This window comes from Rosa chinensis, chromosome 1 (assembly GCF_002994745.2).
Source record: "Rosa chinensis cultivar Old Blush chromosome 1, RchiOBHm-V2, whole genome shotgun sequence".
Taxonomy (NCBI): Eukaryota; Viridiplantae; Streptophyta; class Magnoliopsida; order Rosales; family Rosaceae; genus Rosa; species Rosa chinensis.
The window spans coordinates 67,784,213-67,801,471 of record NC_037088.1 but is presented as its reverse complement, the minus strand read 5'-3'; the positions used below and the strand labels follow the sequence as shown (position 1 = coordinate 67,801,471).

The window sequence follows — 17,259 nt, the reverse complement described above, 5'->3', positions numbered from 1 at the left end:
CAAAAAGTAGAATGTTACTGACTACCAGAAACTGAGAAGTACGTAGCTTTACATTCAGATAGAAATGGTTTCCTTCACCAACCTCGGCCCTTAAACGATGATGAAAGTTGGGAATTATTTTAGAAGATAGCAATCACCGGAAGAGATCGGATACGTATGTTTCTCACCCAACTCTTTACTTAATTTTACTGCTCTTATTTATATATGGATACTAATAAATATAATTGAATACCATTTTTTCCATTTCGCACTATTCTTTCTACAAAAAAAAGTAAGTTCTTCAGCATCAACATTTTCCTCATCACTCTATGAAGATGCATGCATGACGAACCTTAACTTCAAAATTACAACTGCAAATTGTAACTAGCGGTAAGTTCACTTCAATATATTATAATTATATATGTCTGTCGATCACCTGAACAAACACCAGAAAAATTAACAAATAAACGTACTGCCTAAAATTTTGTGTTATACTTTTTGTTCTTTTAGGTAATTGAATGCTTAATTAACTATTATGAATGTTGGAATCATCAAATAATGAAGAAGTTTTCAAAGATAAATAATAGTTAATTACTTAATTTAAATCTTTGTTGTCTTACAGACTCTGAAATTCATTCAAAGAAAAAAGAATTAGGACAAAGGATGCTTCAACACTGTGGGGGTTTACCATTGGCCATCACTGTGTTCGCAGGACTTCTAGCCAGGAAAGATGCTGTTAATGAATGGGAAAAGGTGCTGAAGAATGTTCATGTATTCATAAGGACAGGCACAAGTCATGAAGAGGAATATACAGGTGCATTACGGGTGTTGGAATTAAGTTATGAAGACTTACCGTATCACTCAAAACCATGCTTCTTGTATTTTGGCAATTTCCCTGAAGATACAAAGATAACTGTGAAAAGGTTGACTCAACTATGGATTGCAGAAGGTTTTGTATCTTCAGCAAATCGAAGGGAAGGTTTAGGGGAAATAATGGAGGATGTAGCATACAATTGGTTGGGGGAGTTGGTAAAAAGGTGTGTGGTCCAAATAGGGGAGCAAGGTTCAATTAGAAAAATTAAATCTTGTTATCTCCATGATCTTGTGCGAGACATGTGCTTGTTGAAGGCGGAAGAGGAGAATTTTCTTCAGGTTGTCAGTTTACACAACAATGAGGAAATGCATCATTTTTCGTCTGCCGTGGAAAGGAAAGCAAAGCTAACAGGTAAAGTTCGAAGATTGGCCATACATGTGGAAGATAATTATTGGAGTTTAGCATATTACCAGCAATTAGTTTGGCATATTGCCAGCAATTGTTTTTTGTCTGTTGTTCTCTTCTTTTTCACTTTCTTTTTGCTGTCTCTTCTTTTCCTTTATTTCCGTTTTTTTTGTCTTTCTCCTTTTTCCTTTTGCTGTTCCCCTTTTACCTTTTGTTGTCTTCCTTTTCCCTTCCCTTCCCTTCCCTTCCGTATATATGTTTTCTCCTTCTTGTAAAAGATCATGTTAATTGAATCATATCAAAAAGAAGAAAAGCTTGCTCCATCAGATATGTTTTTCAACATGGTATCAGAGCAGGAATTCAAAGCCTGACTCTATGCTTCTTCTACTGGGAGTATGATGAATTTCACCTCCAATCCCGCTGCTTTGATTAATGAATTTGCTGCCTATCTCAACAAGAGGCAGGTGCATTGTGAAAAATAAGAATCAGCTATAACTGGGAGTGAAAGCCACACTCCACTCCTTGGAAAATTTGCTGGCTTTCTTACAGAACTGATTGTGTCCCACATGAAGAAGCCTCAGGTATTCTAAAATCCTTTTCAACTGCTCTAAATGTTTGTGATGTGGATGATTATTGGATTATAGATTCAGGAGCTTCAGATCACATGACAAATGGCATGATTTTGAAAAATTGTCCACCCCTTCTAAAGTATCAGTAGCAAATGGCCAAAGTGTTTCTGTTTTAGGGAAAGGAAAACTAAAATTACTTTCCAGTCTCATTGATTCAGTTGCTCTTTATGTTCCTTCCTTTCCTTTTCAACTTCTGTCTGTTGGAAGAATTATACATACCTTAAAATGTCTTGTCATTTTCTCTCCTTATAATGTTATATTTCAGGATCTCATCACCAAGAAAACGATTGGTGAAGGTTTTTTCTTGAATGGACTTTATTATTTGTCATGCAAAAAACTCCTTTGCCTCCAAGGTTTTTCAAGCTAGTTCAAATTTAGCTCAAGATCATCATCTTTGGCATCAACGTTTGGCTCATCCATCTGAGAAAGTGTTGTCTTTTTTGTTCCCAAATATGCACAAAGTAGCTAATCAATGTGATGTCTGCCATTTATCAAAATCCTCTAGATTACCATTTACTTCTTCTTCATCCAGGGCTAGTAATCCCTTTGAAATCGTGCATTCAGACATTTGGGGTCCAGTTCTTGAGTCCTATGATGGATTTAAGTATTTTGTAACATTTGTAGATGATTTTACGAGGATTACTTGGTTGTATCTTTTGAAACTAAAAAGTGAAGTTGTGGATGTTTTTAAGGATTTTCATAAACTTATCATCACTCAATTTTCATCATCTGTTCATATTTTACGATCTGATAATGGTTCTGAGTATATGTCCAATAATATGTCACAATACTTGAGCTCACAAGGCATTGTGCATCAAACTAGCTGTGTTGGTACTCCTCAACAGAATGGGATTGCCGAGAGGAAAAATCGAGACATTCTTGAAAAAACCAGAGTTCTTATGTTTCAAATGAATGTTCCCAAAAAATTTTGGTCTCAAGGTGTTCTCACTGCCACATATCTCATCAATAGATTACCTAGCAAAGTGCTTGCTTTCAAATCTCCTCTTGAAGTGTTGAAAGGTAGAAAGATTGATCTGTCTCACTTGAAAGTCTTTGGCTGCACATGCTTCGTTCATATTCAAGCTTATCAACGTGATAAACTTGATCCTAGAGCTGATAAATGTGTTTTCCTAGGATATTCATCTACTCAAAAAGGGTATAAACGCTACAATCTTGCTACTAGGAAACTCATTGTCTCCAAGGATGTAAGATTTGATGAAGTTACTCCTTATTTCACAAGGAAATCATGTGATACTGGACAGGGGGAGTTCCTATCTGATCTGTTCCCAAGTCCAAATCTCCCTATTGTTGAGGATTGCAATCCTTCTATAAATCCTGTTGTTCCAGTTCAAGAAGCTCCAGCTCTCCCTACTGTTGAGGATTGCAATCCGTCTATCAATCCTGCTGTTCCAGTTCAGGAAGTTCCAGCTATTCTTTCTGATCCAGAGATTGATATGCAATCTGTTGCCGAACCTCATGATGTGCAATATGTTGTCGAGCCTCCTGCTCCACCTGTAGTTGTTCTTCGTAGAAACCCTCCACAAGAACGAGGTCCTCCATCAAAGCTCAAGGACTATGTAACCTACAATGCAAGGTACCAGATGTCACACTTCATCTCTTATAAGAATTTTTCATCTGCTCATTCTGCATTTCTGAGTGTCCTTGATAATACTCATGAACCTCAAAGTTTTGAGGAAGCCAATCATCTTGCTGAATGGAAGCAGGCTATGGCAGATGAACTTCAAGCTCTTAATGATAATAATACTTGGAGTATTGTTCAAATTCCAAAAGGGAAGAAGGCTGTAGGTTGCAGATGGATTTACAAGACCAAGTTTCACTCTGATGGCACTGTGGAGAGACATAAAGCTCGTTTAATGGCTCGTGGTTTTACTCAAACTTATGGGGTAGATTACAAGGAAACTTTTGCTCATGTTGCTAAAATGAACACAGTTAGAGTTTTGTTATCAGTTGCAGTTAATCATGCATGGCCTCTTTACCAAATGGATGTGAAGAACGCTTTCTTACATGGTGATCTTGAAGAGGAGATCTATATGAAGTTACCTCCTGGTCATTCTCAGTCTCATGATCCTAATATAGTGTGCAAGCTTCACAAAGCCATCTATGGCTTAAAACAATCTCCACGTGCATGGTATGCCAAACTTAGTTCGGTACTTGAAGAAGTCGGTTTCCACAGAAGCAATGCAGATTCTTCATTGTTCATTCGAATTGGTTCAACCAGCAAACTGCTGGTACTTATCTATGTTGATGATTTGATCGTAACAGGTGACAATGTTGAAGAGATTGAGCTGCTCAAACAATCACTTCGAAGCAGGTTTGCTATCAAAGATTTGGGGATTCTTAAGTACTTTCTTGGTATAGAAATGGCTACTTCTCATAAAGGCCTCTTTCTTAACCAAAGAAATTATGTTCTTGATTTGTTGCAAGATGCAGATATGAAGGATTGCAAACCAGCTCGCACTCCTCTTGATAGTAAGCTGCAACTTAATGTATTGAGTGAGCCTCTCTCTAATCTAACTTCCTATCAAAGATTAGTTGGTAAGCTTATTTATCTCACGATCACTCGACCTGACATTGCTTACGCTGTAAGCATTGTCAGCCAATTCATGCATGCTCCAACTTTGGCTCATCTTCACATTATAAAGCGAATCCTTCGTTATCTCAAAGGTTCTGTTGGTAGAGGCATTTTGATGAAAAACAATGGAAACACTCACATAATGGGATACACTGATTCTGATTGGGCAGACAACTCTCTTGATCGTAAATCCACTACTGGCTTCTGCACATTTGTTGGTGGTAATCTGGTTACTTGGAAGAGCAAGAAGCAAACTGTTGTTGCTCGTTCTAGTGCAGAAGCAGAATACAGAGCTATGACCTCCACTGCTTGTGAGCTTATTTGGCTAAAATGTCTCCTCTCTGATTTGGGGTTCCTTAGTAGTCAACCAATGTCTCTTTTCTGTGACAATCAAGCTGCAATGCACATAGCTTCTAATCCGGTTTTTCATGAAAGAACCAAACACATAGAAGTTGATTGTCACTACATTCGAGATCAAGTTCAGTCCAAGATCATTGATACTCACTACACTCAAAGCCATGATCAATTAGCTGATATTTTCACCAAATCCCTTTCCACTGCTCAATTTCACAGTATTTTGGGCAAGCTTGGATCAATGAATCCCCTTGATCCAGCTTGAGGGGGAGTATTGGAGTTTAGCATATTACCAGCAATTAGTTTGGCATATTGCCAGCAATTGTTTTTTGTCTGTTGTTCTCTTCTTTTTCACTTTCTTTTTGCTGTCTCTTCTTTTCCTTCTTTTCTGTTTTTTTTTTCTTTCTCCTTTTTCCTTTTGCTGTTCCTCTTTGACCTTTTGTTGTCTTCCTTTTCCCTTCCCTTCCGTATATATGTTTTCTCCTTCTTGTAAAATATCATGTTAATTGAATCATATCAAAAAGAAGAAAAGCTTGCTCCATCAGATATGTTTTTCAACAATAATGTTGATAAATTGGTTTCTTAAGATGAAATAGATGACCGCATTAGGTCTCTGCTATACTTTACCCCAATAAAGTATAAAGTTAATACAATCCATGTTCAAGGATTTCAAATTGCTTAGAGTGTTGAAGTTTGAATGGATGCGTAGTGAAGTAGAGTTGCCAAATGAAATTGGGAATATGATCCACTTACGGTATTTTAGTCTAAGGTACAGTAACATAAAAAGGTTGCCTTCTTCGGTTGCTAATTTGACATGTCTGCAGACTCTAGACTTTCGTGCTTTTGTTACTTTGGAGAGCCCAAATGTGGTAGGGAGGATGAAACAACTCAGACATTTATATTTTCGCATGTTTGGCTTTACAATTGGTAAGCAGAAACTCTCTTCTCTTGGAAATTTGCAGACTCTGGACATTAATTTCAAGTGATGATTTTGATTGGACTGATCTCACCGAGTTAACCAACCTTAGAAAGTTGGCTATACTAGTGTCAAGCCCCTTGAAGAATATGAAGGAAATATTGAAATCCGCAAGTAGCATTCTCAACCATATTCAGTCTTTATCGGTGTTCAATGGGCTTGGGATTGATAGACGTGAAGAGGTAACGCAAATAGTATCAAGCTATCATCAGATATACAAGCTGAGAGTGAGTGTGTCAATACTAGAGCTACCCAAAGACCCCAAGTACTTTCCAAACCTGACTAAGTTAAACTTGCGTTGTTGTGATTTCAAGGACGACCAAATGGCAATATTGGAGAAGCTGCCAAACCTAACAACCTTTAAGTTTTATGATGTGACTTTCGAGGAGAATAGAAAGACACTTTTTTTCTCCAAAGAAGGATTTCGCCGTCTTGAAGTTCTAAGTGTTGGTATGAACAATTTAGACGAGTGGAAGAAGGAGCCATGCCTAATCTTTGTACAATTCACATTTACGATTGGACAGAACTGAGGAGAGTTCCAGAAGGGATGAGATATGTTACTACCCTCAAAGAATTGAAGATCACAGGGATGCACAGGACAGACTGTAGTAGGCTTCAGGAAGGAGGAGAAGATTTCTATAAAATCCAACATGTGCCTTCCCTTATATTTGAGAAAACTTTGAGAAAACTTACGATCGTGAGGAGGATATTCCCGCCCCATATACAGGTTGTTTGGCTCCAGTTTTGTTGCAGCTGGTCAACAGTCTCTTTTCTGCGCGGGCGTGCCAGCACCGTTCGGGTGCGGTCGTCGGGGGTGTCCCTTGACCTGACTTCTTTCAAGTAATTATGGACGAGGAGAGCACCAACCTTGTCATGGGATTCTTTGTGCCTCGTGGTGAGGACTTTTGCTGAGCTTCTTGAAAATCACCAAATCGATACTCGATATTGTAGATCGAGCAGAGCGAGAACCACTGGGAAATGAGAAGAACTTGCTAAAGCGTGACTTTAGCTTGGCTGGGTTGCTAGGGCGTTACCCTTGCTTGGCTGGTTCTGTAACCATTGTGGTTGCGGCACTACCGTCGGCTCCCGAGGAGACTAGGACCGAAGTACGTTGACAGAGGGTTTGGTGGCACTGAAAGTCGGCTTCTGAGAAGACTAGGACTAGGAGTGTGAACACCGGTAAGAGAAAGAGAAGGAGAGGAGTTGCTCTTAGAGAGGTTTGCTCTAGAGAGAACTTAGATCATCTTAGAGATGTTTTGATGTTGTGAATGTGTCTTGGTGTTGGTGTTTGGTCGTGGCACTACAATCGGCTGTCGAGGAGACTAGGACCGAAGTACGTTGACAGAGGGTTTGGTGGCATTGAAAGTCGGCTTCTGAGAAGACTAGGACTAGGAGTGTGATCACCGGTAAGAAAAAGAGAAGGAGAGGAGTTGCTCTTAGAGAGGTTGCTCTAGAGAGAACTTAGATCATCTTAGAGTTTTGATGTTGTGAATGTGTGTTTTAGAATGAGAGGAGAATGTGTTTATATATGAAAGAAAAAGAAGAGTGAAATGATGAGTGGAAGAAAAATAATGAAAGTGGAGTATGAAAGTGATTTGTAAAATGTGGAAAAGATAGAGATATGATGAAATGAAAGCAAAGCATGAAGGTGCAGAAACATGGAAGTGATGATGATCTATTAAAGAGATTGTAGTAGAAAAATATATCCAAGGAAAAAAAGAAAAACATCTAGCTTTCTTCATGTGGGTAGGAAACATAAACATGTGAATATTGAGCTGGTTTTAGGTCAGTTTCTGCCTCTTTATTCCTTCAATTATTTCTCCCACAAGACTTTAGAATGAGCCTCCGACTTCTTCATAAAAAATGTTCCACTATGAGTGTAGATCATCTTGAAAAATTTTCAGAGCTTTATTCCATGCGGTTGGGCCGAAAATGCTGCTGGACCTCTTACAGGTCCAGTTTTCCAGTTTTGCTTATGTAGAAAATTGGACTGATTATTTGAAGGCATTCCACTCAAAACTAGCACTGGCACTCTTCATAAGAAATGATCCTTGGGATGTCTAGTATTAATCTGGAAAGTTTTAGCTCATTTAGATTTTATTTGGTTAGTCTGCCGCGCCTCCTTCCTTGTTTAGCTCGGTTTCTCCTAGCCGAAGTAGGAAAATGTGCTAAAGTTGACTTTTCATGCTTCCATAGTAGGCTTTATTTATCCTCTAAATATATATTTCGAGCTTGTTGATAGGAGCATTTTAATGTGATATTTTAATAGTTATTTCCTCACATTTTGCTTAGTTAATTCCTTAACTGAATCGATTTTAATTCAATTTCTATTTTTAGGTACATTGGAGTAAATGAAGGTGAAATGAGCGTTAGGTCCATAATTACCTAGAAATGATGGAGAAGAATGAAAATGCACTAAAAAGTCAACCTTGAATATTTTCTTACTCCGGCTAGGAGAATCAGAGCCAAGCAAGGAAGAAGGAGCGGCCGCCTGACCAAATGAACTTCAAATGAGCTGAAACCTTCCAGATCCATTCTAGACACCCAAAGGATCATTTCTTATGAAGAGTGCCAGAGAAAAATATGAGTGGAAGGCCTTCAAACAATCAGCCCAATTTTCTACAGAAGCAAAACCGGAAAACTGGACCTGTAAGAGGTCCAGCAGCATTTCTGGCCCAACCACATGGATTGAAGCTCTGAAAATTTGTCAGGATGATCTACACTCATAGTGGAACATTTCATATGAAGAAGTCAAAGGCATATAATGAAGTCTTGTTGGAGAAATAATTGAAGGAATAAAAGGGAAGAAACTGACCTGAAAACAGCTCAACACCACATATTCATGTTTCCCACCCACATGAAGAAAGCTAGATGCTTTTCTCTTTTTCCTTAGATATATTTTTTCTACAATCTCTTTAATAGATCATCATCACTTCCATGTTGCTGCACCTTCATGCTTTGCTTTCATTTCATCATTTCTCTTTCTTTTCCATATTTTACAAATCACTTTCATACTCCACTTTCATTATTTTTCTTCCACTCATCATTTCACTCTTCTTTTTCTTCCCTATATAAACACCTTCTCCTCTCATTCTAAAACACATTCCTTCATCCATTTCATCTCCTTGTCTCACCATTTCCTCTCCATTTTCCTTAGTTACCTTCCTTCATCCATCTCATCTTCTTTGTCTCACCATTTTCTCTCCATTTTCTCTCCATCCTCTAGTCATCTCCACGAGTTCAAGCAAGGCCAAAGGAAGAAGAAGAGAAGCCGTGAGCATCACCATCCATATCCATCCTTGAAGCTTGCTTTCGAGATTCAAGAGACCACATCCTCAATTCGTTCATCTCATCTTCATCCACGGTGTAATTCAACCTCTTTCTTTGTAATCTTGCTTAGTTTCGTAAGAATTATTTTTAGTTGACATTTATGTTTGAATAAAGTTTATATTCTGAAATTTTATGATTGAATAAGGATTTTCGATTTCTATGTTGTGATTCCATAGTTGCTTATGTGTGATTGTTCGATTGAATTTGCTTGATAGAAAACTTTTATATGTTTATCTTATTTGGGTCGACACTTATAGGATTTGCATGTAATTGGTGCTAGGTTTAAGAACATGAAATCGACTTTTCGTTTTGTGTAAACTTGAATCAAAGTAGTAAAGGTTTTGGACAAAAATCGAATTCAATTGAAGAGGATTGCAATTAGGTGAACTTATTCATACTAAGTTGTACACTTGAGTTGATAGCCTTTCTCTATGTCTAATGCGTTGAACATGTCATGATTGACTAGCTTTCTAGGGCTTGATTGCATGTTTGATAGGATTAATCTAGGTGCTTTCGCTTAGGTTAATTAGCATTGAAAAGTAAAATATGGGAAATCATTTGCTTTCGAATGTTTCACATGATCAACTCCTCTCTCATGACATTTAAAATCAACTATAGGAATTGTAATTGGATTTCTTACATATGGATGTGGTTTTGATCTTTGTTCCTTGCGATCCACCCTTGTATATATGTTTTTACATTTTCTTTATTTTATTTATCTTAATTTTCAATTCTATAATTCTTAAACCCCCCTCCCTTTTTATTTTGTTACTTGTATATATTTCTATTCTTTATTTTATTTTTGTAAATAATACTTTATTATTTTAATTCTTTATTTGTTTATACAATTGTATATATTTATATTCTTTATTTTATTTTTGTAAATAATACTTTTCTTTATTTGTTTCACAATTACAAGTGTACCCTCAATCCCCGGATAGAACGATCCCTACTTACTTTACTACTAACGACATTTCAGGGTTAAATTATGCGCTCGCTTCGAGCGCGTCAATTTTTGGCGCCGTTGCCGGGGATTGAAAAATTACTTGTTAAATTGTGTCATTTATTGTATATATTTGTTGTATATAAATTGTTTAAAACTTAGTTTAAATATTATTTATATTATTGAACACGAATTTTAATTGTAGGTTGTAAATTGAGAGGAATAGGTGAAGTCTCTTTTGTTAATATTGGCCTAAACCCCTTATTGGTACTTAGCTCAGGTCCCTTAAGGTTGAGGGCGGCCTTTATTAACACTTGTTGAACTGTCTTCACACTTATGAACTTTTTCATCTTAGTAAGTATAGCCTATGTGGAATGGTGTCTAGGAAGGGGACAACGTTCATGACGGGTTTTTGAATCCAGAAGTGCTTGCAAATGGGCCTAAACCACTATGTGGGAGTAGCTCATGCCAAAATGGATTTTTCCTCTCGTGTTCGTCCTCCCCCACCTGGCCATTTCAGTAAGGTTGCCCAAAAGATTTGAAAGGGAGTTTGTGTCTAGGCGACTATACTTGGGCCGCACGTCCACTTGATTTACCGTTTGGAATTTGATTCGATATCAATAATGTTTATAATAAAAGAAATACTTGTGAATACTCTATACGTGTAAATTATTTTGTTGTTTCACACTTTAAACTTGTAAAAATACTTTTCACGTTTTATACTCACTTGAGTACTTAACTTGTGTCTTATATACAATATACTTGTTAATTATACTTGTAGTTTGTAATTAATAGTTATACTTGTTTTTATTTTGTATTTCTTTGTTAATTATAGTTACTAACTTTATTTAATGTAGGTATCGTCTGGCTGCAAGACGTAAAATACAAGCGCTACTTGGGAGGCAACCCAATTCAGAATATAATCAGATTTGCTTTCTCTTTCCCTATTTCTTTTTATTTTTTTTCTTTAGTTTTTATTTTAGGATTTGTTTTCGTAAATGTCTTCTATCTATGCTTACTTATTTCATTGCATGTTTTTAATTGATTACATTGAGGATAATGCAATATTTAAGTGTGGGGGAAGGGATTTATATTTTTGTCTTTCATTTTGAGTCCTATATATATATATATTTTTTTTTTGTCTTTTATTTTTGAGTCCTATATTTAAAAAAAAAAAATTTTAAAAAAATAAAATAAAATAAAATATATATAAAATTAAAAAAAAAAAAAAATTTACACTATACTAAGCCATGTCTGCATCTCCGTAGGAGTTGAGGCTGAGCTCAAGGGAAATGCGAAAGCCACTCGCCCGCATACCGCTCCTCCAAAGGAGTAAATGGAGGTACAAGTCGAGGCTGAGAGACTTTAAACATTAAGCGCTGCATGGGAGGCAACCCATTTCAACTGTAGCTGTGAAGGAGACATCAAACGCAGATTTGCTTTCTTGAACTCTTCCTTCTATTTTATTTTCATGAATTTTAAGTTGTTTTAGGTTTAGTTGTGTTAACTTTCTCTTCTATGCTTGATTTATGCTTTGCATGATTTATATTTGTTTATACATTGAGGACAATGCATGAATTAAGTATGGGGGAAGGATTATTGCTTTATTGTGTTTTTAGTAGTTAGTTTATAAAAAAAAAATGAAAAATAGTTGATGTTGGATTGTGTTTTTAATTGATGTTGTGATACACTAAGGTATATTGGATTAAACATAGTCTTGAAAAAGGGTAGCTGTTTCAGTCCCATTGCACATCGAGACTCCCTGTTCCCGTACCTAAGTGTTGAAATTAAATTAAATTGTAAAAAAAAAAAAAAATGTTGGTTTTAGAGTGTTTTTGTGTGTTTGAATCTTAGGATGCTCCTAACGTCTAGGATGAACATGTCTCCGAATTCATGGCTGAAGGTTTTCACAATCAAAATAGGACTTAATTGAATTCTGTGGTTAATCGACATTGTGATGCTTGTATGAAGATTTGAGATAGGATTGTAACTTGGTTCATTAAGCATGCTAGGATTAAGTCTGATTCATTTGACCCAAGTGAGCTGTTGAGCTAAAATACTTTCTTTTTGAGTGCTTACTGATAATTTCAGAATTTCATGGCTGTATTTGCAAAACCTCATCTTTCTTTGAAAATCCAATGATCATGTGCCATAGATTTTAATGGACTAGAGAGTACTAGAACTCGGCTGTTGTGACTGTCAAAACTTGTATGCCATAATATGCACTGATCCTGGATAGGATAGAAGGCATTAGGGTAACCACCAAAGCCAAACAAGCATGTGTCCCCAATTGTGCCCGTCGTGGGACTCCTTAGAATGAACCCCTTTGAGCCTACGTTGAAAACCTTTGTTTCATCACCCTCACTACCCTACCATGAGCTTAGTACATGATATATCTACCCTTGTCTTAAGGACTTAGTAGAGCATGACATAGTATGTAGGGGTGACGATGAAAGACAAGTGTGGGGTGGGGAAAATCCAAGAAGAAAAAAAAAAGAAAAAATTTTGCCTTGAAAAAAAAAAAAAAAAAAAAAAAAAGAAAGAAAGAAAGAAAAGCGGCAAAAGAGAAGAAAAATTAAAAAAAAAAAAACTCTTGGGAAATTGTTGAAGTGTGGTTTTGGACTTTCAAATTTGTAGAAGGCTCAAAATTGAAAATTATGCCTTTGTCCATTCCCATGTTGGTTAGAGTGAAGGTTTGGCCCAAAACAATGATATTTGGTCTACAAAAATGATGACATAAGGTGGTCCTTATAAGCTCTGCTAGGTCCTTAGGATTTTTTGTATCCTTAATCTTCATTTCGAAAACCCTAGCTTAGCCCCATTACAACCTGTTTTAAGTGCTGACTTGATCCTTGAGATGGGCAGTCTTTGGTTAGTGGAGTCAGTTACGCAGTCGAGCTTATGGTTTAGGTCCATTTGTGCACTTAGTCATTTCATGAGGTCTTTAAAAATTCTTCACAAAATGTGTTTATTGATGAAATATGCAAGTTGTTTGTTGCCTTACAATTTGTTCTCTTGCATATACTTGAGTGTGAAGCTTTTAAGCATAGCCATTTCTGAGAGAAAAATCGAGAGTATGCCCTGTAAGTTTGGATTGGACTTGTTCGAAACATGCTATCATTCACTTAAGTTCTCCATATCTTGCTTAGTCATATGAATGTCACAGGTTTATTAACCATGGAATTATCTTTGTGATTTTGATTAAGTGTTTAACGTGAAAGCCATGAGTTTGGAGTCTCTGAGACAACAGTTAGGAGCAATAGAGTCATTTACTTGCCTTTTGTCAAGTCTTTGTTCTGTTTTGGATTTTTTTTGTTTTGTTTTGCTAAGGGACTAGCAAAAGCTAAGTGTGGGGGAATTTGATAGGAGCATTTTAATGTGATATTTTAATAGTTATTTCCTCACATTTTGCTTAGTTAATTCCTTAACTGAATCGATTTTAATTCAATTTCTATTTTTAGGTACATTGGAGTAAATGAAGGTGAAATGAGCGTTAGGTCCATAATTACCTAGAAATGATGGAGAAGAATGAAAATGCACTAAAAAGTCAACCTTGAATATTTTCTTACTCCGGCTAGGAGAATCAGAGCCAAGCAAGGAAGAAGGAGCGGCCGCCTGACCAAATGAACTTCAAATGAGCTGAAACCTTCCAGATCCATTCTAGACACCCAAAGGATCATTTCTTATGAAGAGTGCCAGAGAAAAATATGAGTGGAAGGCCTTCAAACAATCAGCCCAATTTTCTACAGAAGCAAAACCGGAAAACTGGACCTGTAAGAGGTCCAGCAGCATTTCTGGCCCAACCACATGGATTGAAGCTCTGAAAATTTGTCAGGATGATCTACACTCATAGTGGAACATTTCATATGAAGAAGTCAAAGGCATATAATGAAGTCTTGTTGGAGAAATAATTGAAGGAATAAAAGGGAAGAAACTGACCTGAAAACAGCTCAACACCACATATTCATGTTTCCCACCCACATGAAGAAAGCTAGATGCTTTTCTCTTTTTCCTTAGATATATTTTTTCTACAATCTCTTTAATAGATCATCATCACTTCCATGTTGCTGCACCTTCATGCTTTGCTTTCATTTCATCATTTCTCTTTCTTTTCCATATTTTACAAATCACTTTCATACTCCACTTTCATTATTTTTCTTCCACTCATCATTTCACTCTTCTTTTTCTTCCCTATATAAACACCTTCTCCTCTCATTCTAAAACACATTCCTTCATCCATTTCATCTCCTTGTCTCACCATTTCCTCTCCATTTTCCTTAGTTACCTTCCTTCATCCATCTCATCTTCTTTGTCTCACCATTTCCTCTCCATTTTCTCTCCATCCTCTAGTCATCTCCACGAGTTCAAGCAAGGCCAAAGGAAGAAGAAGAGAAGCCGTGAGCATCACCATCCATATCCATCCTTGAAGCTTGCTTTCGAGATTCAAGAGACCACATCCTCAATTCGTTCATCTCATCTTCATCCACGGTGTAATTCAACCTCTTTCTTTGTAATCTTGCTTAGTTTCGTAAGAATTATTTTTAGTTGACATTTATGTTTGAATAAAGTTTATATTCTGAAATTTTATGATTGAATAAGGATTTTCGATTTCTATGTTGTGATTCCATAGTTGCTTATGTGTGATTGTTCGATTGAATTTGCTTGATAGAAAACTTTTATATGTTTATCTTATTTGGGTCGACACTTATAGGATTTGCATGTAATTGGTGCTAGGTTTAAGAACATGAAATCGACTTTTCGTTTTGTGTAAACTTGAATCAAAGTAGTAAAGGTTTTGGACAAAAATCGAATTCAATTGAAGAGGATTGCAATTAGGTGAACTTATTCATACTAAGTTGTACACTTGAGTTGATAGCCTTTCTCTATGTCTAATGCGTTGAACATGTCATGATTGACTAGCTTTCTAGGGCTTGATTGCATGTTTGATAGGATTAATCTAGGTGCTTTCGCTTAGGTTAATTAGCATTGAAAAGTAAAATATGGGAAATCATTTGCTTTCGAATGTTTCACATGATCAACTCCTCTCTCATGACATTTAAAATCAACTATAGGAATTGTAATTGGATTTCTTACATATGGATGTGGTTTTGATCTTTGTTCCTTGCGATCCACCCTTGTATATATGTTTTTACATTTTCTTTATTTTATTTATCTTAATTTTCAATTCTATAATTCTTAAACCCCCCTCCCTTTTTATTTTGTTACTTGTATATATTTCTATTCTTTATTTTATTTTTGTAAATAATACTTTATTATTTTAATTCTTTATTTGTTTATACAATTGTATATATTTATATTCTTTATTTTATTTTTGTAAATAATACTTTTCTTTATTTGTTTCACAATTACAAGTGTACCCTCAATCCCCGGATAGAACGATCCCTACTTACTTTACTACTAACGACATTTCAGGGTTAAATTATGCGCTCGCTTCGAGCGCGTCACTTGTCGACAATAAATAGCTTGAGCCACTGACATTGGCTCAATTTCTCCAAAACGTGCCTTGTCAGGCCAAAATGTTCATTTTGGGTCCAAACATTGCCCCCCAGACCTCGAAGTCAAAAGGTCTTCGTCTTGACTGAAGAGGTCTTGAATCAGCACTGCTCTTATAATGCCGTTGCTCTAAAGCCACTTGTATTGGCTTGACTAAAATTACTTGAACAGTGGCCTTTCTCCCTCTTAATTATATATAGTGAGCATACTTATATTAATCGCCAATCTTCCTTCTCGAACCATCCTTTGTGAGGCCATGTAATTAAAACCACTTGGCTGCCAACAATTCGTAACCCAGCTTTCGCCACAATTATTGGCAAAAATATTGATTTGACCTCCTCTACTGCTAATACCATACTAGGCATATTAAATGCCTCTTGTATATGTACCTAGACCAATACCAATGGCATCTTAAGTATATTAGCAAGTTCCAGCCAGTATCAGGCAAGAACACAATTTTTTGCATCGTCTGCGACGCACAAATTTGAAACTCTTTTTGTATTTTTTTTTAAATAAGACATTGTGAATCAAGGTTTAGACATGCAGCCCAAGTATAGTCGTCTAGACACAAATTTTCTTTCAAATCCTTTGGGCAACCTTACTGAAATGGCCAGATGGGGAGGACGAATAGGAGAGGCAGAATCCATTTTGGCATGAGCTACTCCCACATAGTGGTTTAGGCCCATTTGCATGCACTTTTGGATTCAAGAACCTGTCATGAACGTTGTCCCCTTTCTAGACACCATTTCACATAGGCTATACTTACTAAGATGAGAAATGTCATAAGTGTGAAGACAGTTTAACAAGTGTTAATAAAAGCCGCCCTTAACCTTAAGGAACCTGAACTAGGCACCAATAAGGAGTTTAGACCAATATTAACAAAAGAAACTTCACCTATCCCGTTATGATTCACAAACCCTTACCAAATTCAACCTTTTTTTTTTTATACTATGAAAATAAAGGTAAAAAACAACTGAAAACTGATAGGAAATTAACAAAAAAGCAAGGAGCTAGCAACGACACGTTTGGCTAACCTCTAGAAGACCATGGGGGAGGCCATCTATGCTTCATTCCACGCTCCGATGTATCAAAATTTGTAGGATAAAAATCCCTCCTGTGAGAGCTTGTAGGAAAAGAATAAAGACACTTCTCGTTAAAGAATTTGGAGGAATTTGGCTCGTGAGAGGGGTAATCTTGCCCCCCAAGTATCTTTGTTGGTTGAAGAGGCATGATCTTCAATTGTAATTTGGGAGATGACGGTGTCCCAAGATCAGCTTTGTCGCCAACTGTCGCCAACTTCTCTTGATCAAAGGGATGATCATGGGTCATATCTTGCCCCCCATGCCTCTGATCAGTAGCCACATATTTGGCTTGATCAGTAGAGAAATCAGATATTTGTTTAGAGACAATTGTATTGTCAGAAGAACAATCTTATTGATGACCTTTTCCATGCACAGCCTCTGTGTAAGGTTGTGACTCACCAGTGAGACCCTTAGTTTGATTGCCACCTATAGGCAAGTTAGTCTCAGAAACGACCTCTTCGCGAGCAGGTTTTTGACGTTCCAATTCGCCTTGCTGCGAATTAGCCAAGCTGGAACCTTCCTCGCGTAAGGTTGTGAACTCATATGTGATGTTCGCGGCATGTTGAGTGGTCTGTTTGTCGCTGCTCAAGAAAGGCTTATGGAATTGTTCTCTAGCTTCTCGACCGTTCTGCTCAATTTG

The 17,259-nt window shown here is 36.8% G+C and overlaps 1 long non-coding RNA gene across 1 annotated transcript; it reads right to left on the bottom strand.

Annotated features, from left to right (window-relative positions):
• Nucleotides 1-556: 556 nt before the first annotated feature.
• On the bottom strand, nucleotides 557-1,210 carry LOC121051043. Its single transcript, XR_005804905.1, has 2 exons — nucleotides 833-1,210; nucleotides 557-735 (listed from the first exon to the last, which is right to left on the bottom strand). It is a non-coding gene; the product is annotated as an uncharacterized LOC121051043 (long non-coding RNA).
• Nucleotides 1,211-17,259: the final 16,049 nt, after the last annotated feature.